Genomic DNA, 13950 nt, shown 5'->3' with positions numbered 1-13950 from the left:
CCTCACTTTCTTGCATTAGAAATTACTTTGAAAATGCAAGAAAGGCTGCTCACTGCAATTACAGGGACTAAAGTTTAGCACAGAGCCATGCAGCGCTGACTGCTATGAAATCAGTGATGTCAAATTAAATGTTGGGGGTAAAGGTTTAATGCAATAGTTTATTTTATGCATTCATTAATTCATAAAAGATTTCCCAATGGTCAATGGGTTAAAGATGATCAGTGAATACACGCTTTTCATTTTTAGTGGAGAGGGAAGAAAAAAATTGAAAATTGAACCTTTTTTGAGAAAAAATCGACAATTTTATTTTCAGGCAAAATTGTCCTGCACTTATTTGTCTAAGCTGAGTAGTTCCAAGTAGGAAGTTTGAAGTGTCAAGTTCATATTTAAATTCCAGGCTTTGTTTACGAGGCGTCATTCAAATCAGTACATCTGGTTCTTCATGGACTTAGAAATGCTGTGTCATTTATAAGGAAGGAAAGCCAAGTGACCACATCTACAATCAGTTTAATGCTTCTTCAGAGGTATTATGTGCCAATATGTTGCAGGCAGGTACATGTAAAGTTACAAAAGCTTGCATAATTTCTCAGGACTTCCTCTGTTTTATGTTTCAGTAAGACTAAGACAAATTTAGCTTTAAATATGATTGCAAAATACGTTGGAATCACAATAATATAATGTCCTATGCAGAGAACAAAGTCCAGTCACTATGGATGGGGTCTTCTGTATAAACGATTAACCCTGCAAACTTAATTATAGTTCTAAATTACAAATCTAATTGCAATATCTGGCAAATATTTCTATAAATTTCTGGCCCTTGCTTTAAGTCATTACAGTTATGACAGTGTTATTTTCTACAGTTTATTACTTATTGTATTAAACTGTAGAAAATAACACTGTCGTAAGTGGGTTGTCAAAAGTATCAGGACTGAGATACTAACTGATACTAAAACTAATATCAAAACTAGATACTCATTTGAGCATTGATACTGCAAAAGAATCACATTAACAGGACAATTTTTTAGCTTTACTGAACAGTTGCAGTTGAGCTTTATGAGAATGGATCTAAGACCTCGTAGTAACATAAAGAAAGTACAATTATTATGTGTTGAAAATTACATTCTACTAAAAAAGTAGGGTTTTTTATTCTGGTATCGTAATCAGTATCAAGTATCAAAGTTGAGTTAAAAGTTTAGTATTGTGTCACTGTCATTACCCACAGGGGCACTGAAGTCCCCCAGGAGAACAACGGAGTCCCCGGTCGGTGCCCTCTTCGGGTGGGTGGTGAGTCTCTGTTTAAAGTGGAGGAGTTTAAGTATCTTGGGGTCTTGTTCACGAGTGAGGGACAGATGGAGCGTGAGATTGACAGGCAGATCGGTGTAGCATCTGCAGTGATACGGTCGCTGTATCAGACTGTTGTGGTAAAGAACGAGCTGAGTCGAAAGGCAAAGCTCTCGGTTTACCGGTCAATCTATGTTCCTACCCTCACCTATGGTCATGAGCTTTGGGTAATGACCGAAAGGACAAGCGGCCGAAATGGGCTTCCTCCTCAGGGTGGCTGGTCACTCCCTTAGAGATAGGGTGAGGAGCTCAGTCACACGGGAGGAGCTCGGAGTAGAGCAGATAAGCGGAAGAAAATGGATAGATGGATGGAGTTTAGTATTGTTACAACACTAATAAACACAAATATTTTGGACTTTCATATCATAGTGTTGCATATTTGAAAAGCTTAAAAAAATTACACTAATAATAATAATGAAATTACAATTTTCTAAAATAAAGATTATATTGTCCCCAGTGTGTAGTATGTACCTGACCTGTATACTTTTTTGTACTTTTCTTTTCTAAATAAAATTGACTCCATCTTGCTTGGGTTTTTTCCAACTACTTTCCTCACAAAGCAAACACCTGCACAGTGGTAAACTGGTTGCTGTAAATTGCCCATTGTGAATGAGTTGAATGGGAAGGAGACCTCAATACCAGGAGAGACATTCTAAGGACCTCCTTTATTTTCCGGTGTACCCTTGCATCCAGGGATCTGTGAGACCCAGTTCTGTTTCTGTCTAAGGTTGGCCTTGTTTCTAAATAAAGATTGGACCAAAAGGAGGAGGAACCGGGGAGAGTCAAGAGGTGTCCACCAAATGAGATGAAAGGACACGGGACAATTAGGAGAGGGGACAAAAGATGGATAAAAAGATGTTTAAGGTTTCAAATGGGGTTCATGGGGCTTTGGTCTTTCAAGGATGTAATCAGTGTTAATAGGTCGAGGGAATTTTTGGCAACATCTAGTGGTGATATGCCCTTCTGGTGAATAAATTGTAACCTAGATAAAATAGGTAGAAATAAGGGTACATGATAGTGTTGTTATGATAATAACATTTCAGATACGAAAAAGGTCAATACTCGATACTGATTTTCATTAATACTGATACTTGATACTGATATTCATTAATTATAAAAACAAACAATAGAATATAAACAATAGAATGTACTGTAATTTCTTATTTTTATTTTACTTCTGTTTGTATAATAGTTTGAATATAGGTCAAGACCGTACTAAGCTGGAAATGCCAAAAATGTTGTTTTATATATTTTTTGAAGTATTGATACTTCAATTGAGTATCTAGTTTCAATACTGGTTTTAATTTCAGTTAGTATCTGGTCTTCACATTTTTTTCTTATTGTGTTTTTTCAACCCATTACCTGGTCTTTGTGTGTCTTCAGTAGTTGCAATAAATCATCTGATTTGTTAATGCCATGTTGGATATTTCTGGTTTTCAGATTATGCCATGACGTTCTAGGTCAATAATATTTAACACAGATGGGGGCAGATAAAATTAATATTGTTATAATACAGTGAGTTCTGGGGTCTTGTCACACACACAAAAATATCAAGTTCAAAATTGTGAATTTACCTTCTAGATATTTGTAGTACAAGTACAAAGTTATGAATAGGGAAAAGCGGCTCATGCCCCCAAGAACCTAGAACCGAAAAACATCAACTCAGATAAAGAGAAATTGGAATTTGTCACATTGTTGTCAAAAAAAAAACTTTTTTGTCTACTTTCTTTTTTTTCCCCCAAGTTGTTACACAAAGCTTCTCCAAATGGAGAAGCTTTGTGTAACAACTTGAGGGTTTACAACTATTCTAGATATTTTTCCCTGTAACCTATCAAATAGTTAAGTTAGGATTACTGTAACTCTGTAGTCTATGGAAAAATTGAATTACATTGCAGGTAGGTAATACACATTTGAACCACTAGGGGTCAGTACAACAAAGACTAACCCATCAGTGACGGCTCCTGTACAGAAAACCCTCCAGTCTCATCTCTTTGGTTTATTTGAGGTGACTGTGGACTTCCAGTAGCAGCAGTGGTGCATTAACTCTGATTAAATTAGCCTACTCCTGGGTGAACCGCTGTAGTCACTGAATGGAGTTGATGGTTTTATTTGGGAGAGAAACACGATACGTCACTTTCCTCTGCCTGAAACGCAACACGGGCATTATTTAAGGGCAACTCAATCTGTGTGAATTAAGTATTAAACGGATCAGGCAGGGGCTCTAGTTTCCCAGCATGCATCACTCACAGATCATAGAGAGAGTAGTAAAAGTTGCGGTGCACTCGAAAATTGTCATATTATTCACAACAAAATGCATAACGTCTTTTACCTGAGATAAATGCAAGTTTTGCTTGTTGATTCTGCAGTTAGTTTTTCCTTTGTCAAGAAAGTTCCACAGTATGGCATTAAACTCATCTCCATGGAGACAAACAGGAGGTGCCACAAGGTCAAATCAGATCTGTGGAGAGGCTACCCCATTCAAAGTAAAGAATGCATGTTTTTCTAGGGAATTATGTCCAGTGAAACCCCTGTAATTGAATAAATACTATAGGTGAGTTTAAAGCCATACTCCAGTTTATAGGCAAAGCAATAACATCTCCACAGAGATTAGATGATCACAGGCCTCCCATGAGAAAAGATGCATAGTGAGGGGTCACTATTGGAGTCAACAGTACAGTCTCTAGGGCAGGCGTCCTTAGATCACTGGGTTAGAGTCTGACCAGCCTCTTGGCTTTAATCCAAAATGCCTGCCACCTTTAAGCCTCTTGGGGGAATTAGGTAATCTCCCACTATTTTCAGACCAACAACAAACTGAGCAGGACCTATATAGAACAACACTAAACCAGGTGTATACAGCAGAATAATCCAGATCTGTACACATCACTTTACTGAACATTGACCTTGAATCTCAAATTGAAGAAAGTCACTTGTCAAGGCAGCGCTTAAGAATGTATTAAAGTGCAGATAGCAAGGAAATCTGTATAAATTCAGAGATAAATATTAGGATTAGGTCATACAAGAAAGTATTTTCAATTAAATACTGGTACAATAAAAAACATTCATATAGGATCATACTTTACATTGTTGCACTTGTAATTATACAAAAAAGTAGGTTAAGACTATGGAACTTATACATTTACTCTTGACGTTCACTTTTTGCTACTACTGCTGCTGATACTACTACTACTGCTACTTCCTCTACTACTTATTGCTACATACTACTGCTATTACTGCTGCCACTACTTCTACTTCTACCACTGCTACTTACTACTCTACTATTTATTACTTCTACTATTACTTATTACTACTACTTAATCACTGGGACTATTGTGTGTGATCAGAGATGTGAACCCCTTCATACATCAAATTAGTCAAATTAATTCAGGTTTAAAATAGCAGACTTCCTGTTTCCTGCACACAGCGGTTGGCTTAGTTTACATTAAAGTCACAGCTGATGTTAAACTTTGGTAGAATGGTCCCTAATGACACAGGGCTCCATGGAAACGGCACAAACAGCAACGGGAATCTGAGCCTCAGTAATGGACTCTTACTCACACCTGCTGATGCTTTGGTCCATACTAGTGACATATGTTGTGGGAAAGGCCAACATTGTGTACTTGTATAGCATTCCTTAAACGAACAGCAATGCAGTGAATTAGAGCTGCGCCATATATTGGAAAAAAATATCAATATCTAAAATATTAGCTAATGCAATAATCATTATGGCAAGAAATAGAACTACATGTTTTGGGGAAAATATCGATTTTTTTTTTCCTGACGATTACAATTAGGTTTGCGATTTATGATTTAACAATAGGACTATCCAAAGTTCACATTTTAAGCACATCTAGAAGAATTGACAAAAAACTGAAAAACTAATAGAAAAATCACATTTCAGAACATAATTTTACAGATCTAAAAACCGGGTTAGCTGTTTGTATGCAGAATAAGACATGCTATTTTGATGTATGGAAATTATGGTATTTAAAAAATGTACCCATATTTTGTTTTTTGTTTTGTCAGTTTTATTTGGACACAGACTAGTAAATGAAGGTACGTACATTTTGGTTTTAACTGAACTTATTGTGACAAAATGTATATTAAAATATTGTAATATTGTCATCGCAATTTATGGAATATCACATCTTTTTTATATTGTGCAGGCCTGTGAATATCCAGACAGTACTCTGAGGTGCAAGTACTACAAACTGGAATTGGCTAGTTTGGCCTCTAATCTAACTTCAAAAAGACACATTGACCGAGGAATAACTGGGAATGGCACATGGCCACACAAAGAGTAGCACTGCTTAAAAAAGTCTCTACATATCAGTTCATTTTCCCACATCAGACATACAATTTCTGAAAATATATTTGACAAATAATCTTTTTTTTTTTTTAAATGATTTCCTTCTCTTTCTTCCACATGTTTGTCCTAGTTTATGTCAGTGGTACAGTTACAGTTTGTGGCTTTAAACAGGTGTGAGCCCAGGGTCTGCTGTATTCAGGTTTATGCAAATGTTTTGTCACAAAGAAATGGAAATATATGGAAATATATTGCTACTTTTATCAAATGCAAAGTGAAATACAAACGTGAATGGCAAACCTCTAACATAATATTGTTCATAAGCCATCAATTTTAGGTTCTTTCTTGGACATCAAAGTGAGTCTAATTTAGACTTTCACTAGACCTGTTTTATACCTGGATTTGTCCTAGTTTATACCCTAGTTTAAACCTGGTGTAAACTCTTACTTTAAACCTGGTTTAGACCATAGTTTATACCCTAGTTTAAATCTAATTTATACCCTGATTAGGCCTGGTTTATATCTGGTTTATACCTTAATTTAGACCTGGTTTAGATCCTGGTTTAGACTCTAGTTTAAATCTAGTTTATATCCTGATTAGACCTGGTTTATACCCTAGGTTAGACCTGGGTTATACCCTAGTTTAGACCTGGGTTATACCCTCGTTTAGTCCTGATTCTTGAGTTTTCACAGTATTAAAATTTCAAACTTGATACAGGTTTTGATATTGCAGTGATAATATAAACTCTAAACACAAAATAATAGTACCAGTAATAGTAGTAGCAACAGCAGTTTCTTTAATATTACTCTGTGGTCTTTTACTTGTTCTAATATAGATGACACCCATTGTAAAACTATTTTGGCAACGACCACTGCTGTAATGTGATTTTTGTCAATATGGATACTTCTTCAAATGCTAGTTTCAGTATTAGTTTTAGTATTGAATTGAATCTGGATAACCTTTTTATTTCGGCAAATGACAGAGTTAGCAAAAGAATCACCTCCTGTAATACTGTATCCATCCTGATGTTTAGTTTGATTTCAGCGTCATGATAGTCACTGACAGGCCACATGAACTCTATGAATGAATCATGTTTTCCACTAACCATTTCTCTGAGTGGAATTTCACACAGAAGTAATGTTTTTGTGTTGTGTCATGCAGCTGGTACAGATCAGCCACACGGGGCTGGAGCATCTATGTGGTGTGAACTATAGTGGCTGCTCTGAATGCCTGTGTTTTCATAATGAGTAATATGCTACTCAGGACTGCTGCTTATTCTTCTTGGGAAAATTGTCATTGCGTATTACAAACACATTTTTGCAGCGTGAGTTCAGAGTTAAAAGAGCACTATGTATCTTTTCTATTGTAAGATGTTATTGCTTTTCTTAGAATGTTCCTCAGTGCGGCATTAAATGTATCTATCCCCCATTTATTCAAATATAAATCGTTTTGGGTTTTTTGCTCAAAAACATTTCTGCAGCGGGGCCAACTCTCCACAGATCTGACCAGTAAATAGGCCTAGTGGTGTCAGCTGCTTGTCTCCATGGAGATAGGTGTGTTTAATGCTAGATTGTGGAACATTTTCCATTTCATTGGAGCCAAGCAAGTGGCAGAGCTTCCACCAGAAATGTTGCATAGTGCATTTTTAATTATTTTTTTGAGAGCTCAATTACGATTTTTGTACCCTATATAAAGTGTAGCTAAAGCTCTGGGATTGGGTAAATCTATCTGTGACTTAATCAAAGCATGACAGGGTCTGACCAATGAAAATAGAGCTGCATTAAACAGAGAAGAATTGAAGCATTATATGACGATAAACTGAAAATAGCTTTGGTATTATCAGGGGGATCAGATTACAATTATTTTTATCCTTTATATTGCCTAGCTCTGGTTGGAAGTGGATTTGAGGGATGCAGGTCTCATACTGAGACACATTACATTGTATGTAAATATAAAGGGTAATTTACATACTTTAGAAAATAACCCAATTTACTTATGGGCTGTCCATTGTCCAATCAAGATACAGTTGTTTCAGGAAGAGTAAATACACCTGCATATCTTGGCTTTAACTTAATACATTTTATTTCAGGAAATTATTCAAACCACATTGACTAGTTAAAGGTGCACTATGTCATTTTTCTGGTGGAGGGTTAGCCACCTGCTTTTCCTCAAGGAGACATTACTGTTTTGCCTGGAATGTTGCTCGGTAGAGCATTTAGCTTATCTCCATGGAGACAAAAGGTTGATGCTACCATGTTACAATTCAGAACTGCAGAGAGTTTCACTTCCTCATAGAAAGAATGCTTGTGTTTTAAACGTGAAAACAACTGCTCTGGAAAAATGTAAGACTAGTTTAAATGTGAGACTAGAACATTCCAGTCAAAGAAATAACATCTCCCTGGATACAAGCAGGTGACACACCCTACTCCAGAAAAGTTATACGTAGCGGTTATTTTTTTCCAACTAAATGAATCATTAGAAGGTGACGGTAGCTCAGATGGTAGCACTTGTTCACTAATCCGAAGGTTGGATGGTTCAAATCCTGCTCTCCCGCCTTAAACATCATTGGTAGAGGGGTCTGATCCACTCACCCACTGGTTGGCGGTGCGATTCCAACTCCCACAGATGAATGCTGTCATTGTGCCCTTGGGCAAGACATTTAACCCACCTCACCCTCAGTGTCTGTGTACACTGGTGTATGAATGTGTGTGTGAATGGAAGTTCTGAAGGTGCCTTGAAGGTGGAAAAGCGCTATATAAAAATGTGACCATTTACCATAGTTGCAGCCCAAGGGATTATTTCGTAGATGGATTGAACATGACAGGAGTGGGGTGTGAGATTGAACATTTTTATCCAAAATAATCAAGTGCATGAGTTCTTGTATACTTTGTTTAACTGAGAATCCTGACAACTTGACATAATGGTTAGGTATCTTACATCACCTGTCTGAGAAGATTGTTTAGCATTGTGGAGAAATCTAGAATAAATATTTTCAAGGATGTGACAGCAATGTACTTGTTTTTCTATATCATGGCAGGGTACGTTTATTTGTATAGCACAATTTGTACACAAAGTAATTAAAAGTGCTTAATAGAATAAGAAAGACATTGAAATCATGATACAAACAAATCAAAACAAATAATCATCATAAAATTAACATTAAAAGAGAAGAATTCACACATATTTGACTAATCCTGTCTGTCGGCATCTCCAAAGTTCAAAATGCTCTGTTGCACCTCGTGATGTCATGAAGTGGACGTTTTCAAGTTAACACCTTTAACCTTTTGTTTAGTAGAGATTAGAAATTCCACGGCTGAAATTATCCAAATGATTCTAGTGAAGGTGCATAGAATTTAAAAACACAGGGGAGCACTTCCTCTGTTCCACCTTGTGATGTTTTTTGGTAATAGAGTGTTTTCTGTTTGAGAGAAGAACTAAAGCCTAAATATGCAGGATGTGTGTGTTTAACATGTGTGAAGAAACAAGACCCAACTCCAGATATGTTTGTGAGGAGGAAACATTATAATATAGACCAGACCACACAATGGCGTAAAAATTGACCCTTTAATCAATGTCCTATTCATTTTATTGTGCTTCTTGGATAACGGGGACATATTATATCAAAAATCAGGCGCATATGACTTCTTCGTTTGAATAAAAATCGTCACAGCATATTTTGTTACCTTACATCACCTGGCAGTGTCTAGACCGCTCAGGCAAAAATCTATACCATATATTTTTTTTCAAATCCCACTTCCTGTTTCCTTATATGTATCCCCCATCCATAATGCAGCCGTCGTGGAGGGCCTTGAAGTGTTAATGAAGGAGGCAGAGGCGGACTGAAGTGGCCGCAGCAGTTCATTCATATGAGGCATTGAAGTGCGGTGGGACAAAAGATGGCTTGCCTCCTGTGTGTGTGTGCGTGCCCGGTGCGTAGAGACTGGACAGACGCGTGTTGACGGAGCCGAATTAGCCTTAGTTATTTAAAACAGCAGCTTAGCCCCTCTCTTTCTCCTCCTCCCCTTCTCCTCTCTCTCTCTTTCTCTCTCTCTCTCTGCCTCTTCCTGCCAATGTACATTGTGGTTCAGCGCTTCCTCCATATCGGACTCCATATCAGGTTGTATTCAGATCATTTTATATTTTTTCAGAGTGAAATTTTAGCTGTAAAGTCAATATAGTGTTGTCTTATTAATTTTAACTGGGCCATTACATGTTTCTTAGTCAGTCAATGTGCGAAAGAGACTCGGTATAGTACAGTATTTTCTGCAGATTGTTGAAATATTAGAAAAACAAAAAGCAATTTGTTTGAACTTTGGCATTTTTTGTGAAGGCAAAAGTACTGTAGGTTTTTGGATCTTAACTTGACATGATATTTACTCTGGCTAAATCTAATGTCTGAAAATAGTTATTCAATATTTCACTCTTATAATCTATTTTAAAGCATGTCGCAGCAATGCAACTGGTACTTGTGTTTTTCTGTGAGGGCAAGAAGAATGTTGTCTTTTGGGGGTTAACATGGCTTAATATTTTTAAGGTCAATCCAGTGACCAAAGATTTATTGGCTAGCCTTATAGGGAAATAGATTGATACACTTTCTGAGATATATTTTACTACAGAAAAATCACAATACATAATACAGATACATACAGATACAGTAACCCTATACAGAATGATACAGTGAACCTTTTTCTAAGTGAACTGTAGTGTAAAAATGTGGTCACCAATAATTAAAAAGTGTAATTAGACATTAAAGATACAGGAACTAATGACTAACCTGTCATAGGTGTTAATTACTCAACCACCTATAGCTCAAATGTTACCATATAGACCTAATACCTAAGCATGTGACAGCAGTGCAGCTGTTACTGTTTTGTTTCAACATTTTTGCTTAATATCTAGTTATATCAGTGTTTAGAATTAATCCTCCAAGTCAGCATTTTTTCAATGTATTTAATTAAATGTGTTAAATGTCTTTAATTAAATGTGTAATTGTTAGGTATATGATCATGTACAAGATATTTTAGCTGTCAAATCACTTTATCGTTTCTCATTAGTTCTGAATGAGCCACAGTGCTCAATCAATGTCTCTATCAATATAATCTTTTCTTAGTATTTTCTTGGCATTGTAATGGGGAGATGGGGCTATTGACTGCAGGATTGTGCCATATAAGAAGGTATAGTAACATAAATAGAAAATAGACGTAATACAAATGCAAATTATAAATTATACTTTTGACATTGTAAGTATTTGGAGCTAATATGAAATACTATTTTGCATATAATTATCCAAACTGAGTAAAAACTATAAATCAGGATACAAAGCAGGTTATATGCCAGATTAGGGCTATTACATTATAGTAATTTATATAACTGGGGCGATAAGGATATGGACATTGCATCTTGTGTAGGCCAAATTTTGTCAACATGGAAAAGCAGTTTTGCACAGTACTCTAATAACTGTAATTGTAATACCATTGTGATAACAGATTTTTTATATTAGGAAAACAAATGTAGTTATATTGAAGATGCTACTCATTTTATATTACTTTGATATCAGTGCATGCACTCACTTTGAGATGCTTGTTTTTTAGCCTGTACGAATGAGGAACTGAATAATAATACAGTGATACAATGAAAAAAATACATATACATATCTAGCACCTGCAGTTTTAAAGCAATGAAAGGTGTGAAAATACTGTTACATAAGAGTGCATTAATGCAACCATTTGACTCACTAAAGTAAAATGGTTTATTATATCATTGAGTATTCTTGAGTATTTTGAATTGTCCTTAAATAGACTGTCTGTGTAAACTGCAGCTTGGTCTGTGTGTTGGTATTAGAAACTCATCTATCTTCATTTTAAGGCATTAGAAGTGCAGTGCTTTTCAGACTTCCAACTTTACTCCATGTTTTGCTGATTACAACATGCAGCTATCGTTCAGTTGTATGTAACCAGGTCTACCGTCTAAACCACGACAGTCAGTTACCTGCTTGTCTTCATGGAGATGCTATTTATTTGCCATGAATGCTCAACAGTCTGGCATCTAGTGTATCAGGCTCCACTGAGACTTGCACATGATGCTACTAGGCCAAGCTGCAGGTCAAATCTGTGGAGAGTTGCATCCACTGACAGTAAGGATGCATGTTTTTCAAGGTATTTTTGAGCAATAAAAAAATCAATTGAATTTAATGCCATACTGTGCAAGATTTGGGGCAAAATGGTGACATCTCAATTAGGCAAGCGCCCCCCACTAGGAGAGGTAGATTTTAAATGCAGGACCAAAGCAAAATTGTTTTTTATAATGCAACTCTATAGACTAGATGGCAGCATCATCAGTACTGGGAGTTTGAGAACAATTTGATTAGATATTTAAAGCAGGGAAATCATGTTTTTTCATTCCTAAATTAAATCGTTTCTCAGGTGGTAGATTACTTCTCAAATATGAAATGCATGAGATCTTGCAGAGATGAGATGAGGTTGGGTGAGATCCATTTAATAGCTGAATTTGCAGCGTGAATGTTAATTATTCAAAGACACACAAGCACACGTTATTGATTCTGCCAATTCAGCAAGTATGACCCCGAAGTCTAAATGTCAACAAGAAAATGCCTAAACACCACAAATAAGTAATCTTTGGCATTTAGACCCTGGTGGATAGGTAGTGATGTGAGTATGATTGGTGGTTGAGGTGACGGGGGGTTCTGCTGTTGTGGTGGGAAAGTGTAGGGGAGTTACAGCAGTACTCAAAAATAACTCTATGCTGCCAATGCAAATCTTGACCCCACATATTTAGCCATTTACCTGTATGGAAATAAGCTACATAATGCTGATATGGATAGCAAATGACTGTGCTATGTAAAGTGAACTCTAAACTAACAAGGCTAAATAGCAGTATTTTATGTTAGTGGATTATGAGTAGAAACTTTACAGCGTTAAAACTTCAAATAATGGTGTACTGTAGGCTACTGTATATTACTTCCTGTTGTCCAAAGTCCAGTTGTAGTTGTGGTCCACAGCTCTGGCCTCTGTGTGTCACTGTTACTGAATAGCGCTAATGAGATATTGTCTGAAGAGCTGCTTTTGAATTTGTTTTTGATAAGTGTACCTTAATGTACCATGTTTTGCTATAGCATTTTTATATAACAAAACTTTAAAGTTCTCATGAAACTATTTACTTTCTTCTACACTGCACTGGAGAGTGGCTTACTCTATCAACCCAACCTAAAACATACACAATAGGTAAAATCCTCCAGCTAAGGTAGTCCTGACCAAACCCAGCTCAAGATCTGAAGATGGGTCACCAGGCACGCCCACTCCTGACAGGTTGCCCCAGTGGATTTGAAGGATGGGTCAAATGCAGAGGGGGACAATAAAGTGTACATTGACTTAACTGTAACTTTATTCCACATGTTAAAATATCACACCTGACTTGTATAGTATTTGTGGACACTCAAAGCTGTTTATCTTAGTACAAGATATGCAGTATTTTTACTCTTTTGAACTTTTACACATGTCTTTTTTCGATGGGGTGATCTTTATAAATGGCAATCATCGTTGTTTATCAGGAAACCACAGCTGCACACTAGTGACTTTAAACAGGCTTTTCATCTCAACCACACAGAGAACGTTCAAATGAATTCAAAAGGACTTGAAACTAATGCACTCTTGACTTCAGTTTACAGATCATTTTAGCATGGGAAGTGGATCTGATTTAATACGCTACTTAACATGCCATTTTATATTTTTGGATGAACTTACCTAGAGATAGACATAGACACATATGTTTTATTCATGAATGATTAAACCTGTCACAATAACAAATTCTAAAGCACGATATATTGCTAGAGAGAAATATTGAGATAAATGAAACTTAACAGCTCTGTACTTTGACTGTTACTGTTTGCTGTTTTAAAACATTGAAAACAGAACTAGTTCATTCTAAAACATTTGCAATGGTCCTAAGTTATACATCACTTCCCTCTGTTTCTTCTTCTTATTATTATTATTATTATTGTTTATAAGCACTTTTGACAGCTTTCAGAGGCCAGAGCAGCATTTTGCTATCATAGTAAAACTAACAACAACTAATAATGATGACAATTATGGAAAAAAGGGTTAATTCTATTTGGTAAAAGAATTGTGTTAATATTAATATATTTGTTTTTATATTTTTGTGTGTGCAGTTTAGGGCTAACTAAAAATAGACCTTGTGTTTTTGCAAAGTTGGTCACTAATCTGAGCTGCTGTGTCATCACAGTGATAATCAGTGGGAGGAGCTACGATCACTGATTAGGAAACTACAAC

General features: G+C 36.3%; 1 protein-coding gene across 3 annotated transcripts in view; it reads left to right on the top strand.

Annotated features, from left to right (window-relative positions):
- The window catches only part of LOC117372581 (diacylglycerol kinase zeta-like), a 52863-nt gene that overhangs the window by 11740 nt on the left and 27173 nt on the right, over window positions 1-13950 (top strand). The window contains exon 1 of one of the 3 annotated variants that reach the window (XM_033968401.2): window positions 9672-9761. The exons of the other annotated variants lie outside the window; for them this stretch is intronic. The gene's annotated coding sequence lies outside the window, so the exon portion shown is untranslated. Of the gene's footprint in view, window positions 1-9671; window positions 9762-13950 lie in introns of those variants that run through there. 3 annotated transcript variants of the gene reach the window in all.

Source organism: Periophthalmus magnuspinnatus, chromosome 6 (genome assembly GCF_009829125.3).
Source record: "Periophthalmus magnuspinnatus isolate fPerMag1 chromosome 6, fPerMag1.2.pri, whole genome shotgun sequence".
In the NCBI taxonomy this organism is placed as follows: domain Eukaryota; kingdom Metazoa; phylum Chordata; class Actinopteri; order Gobiiformes; family Gobiidae; genus Periophthalmus; species Periophthalmus magnuspinnatus.
This window is presented reverse-complemented; position numbering and strand designations above follow the sequence as displayed.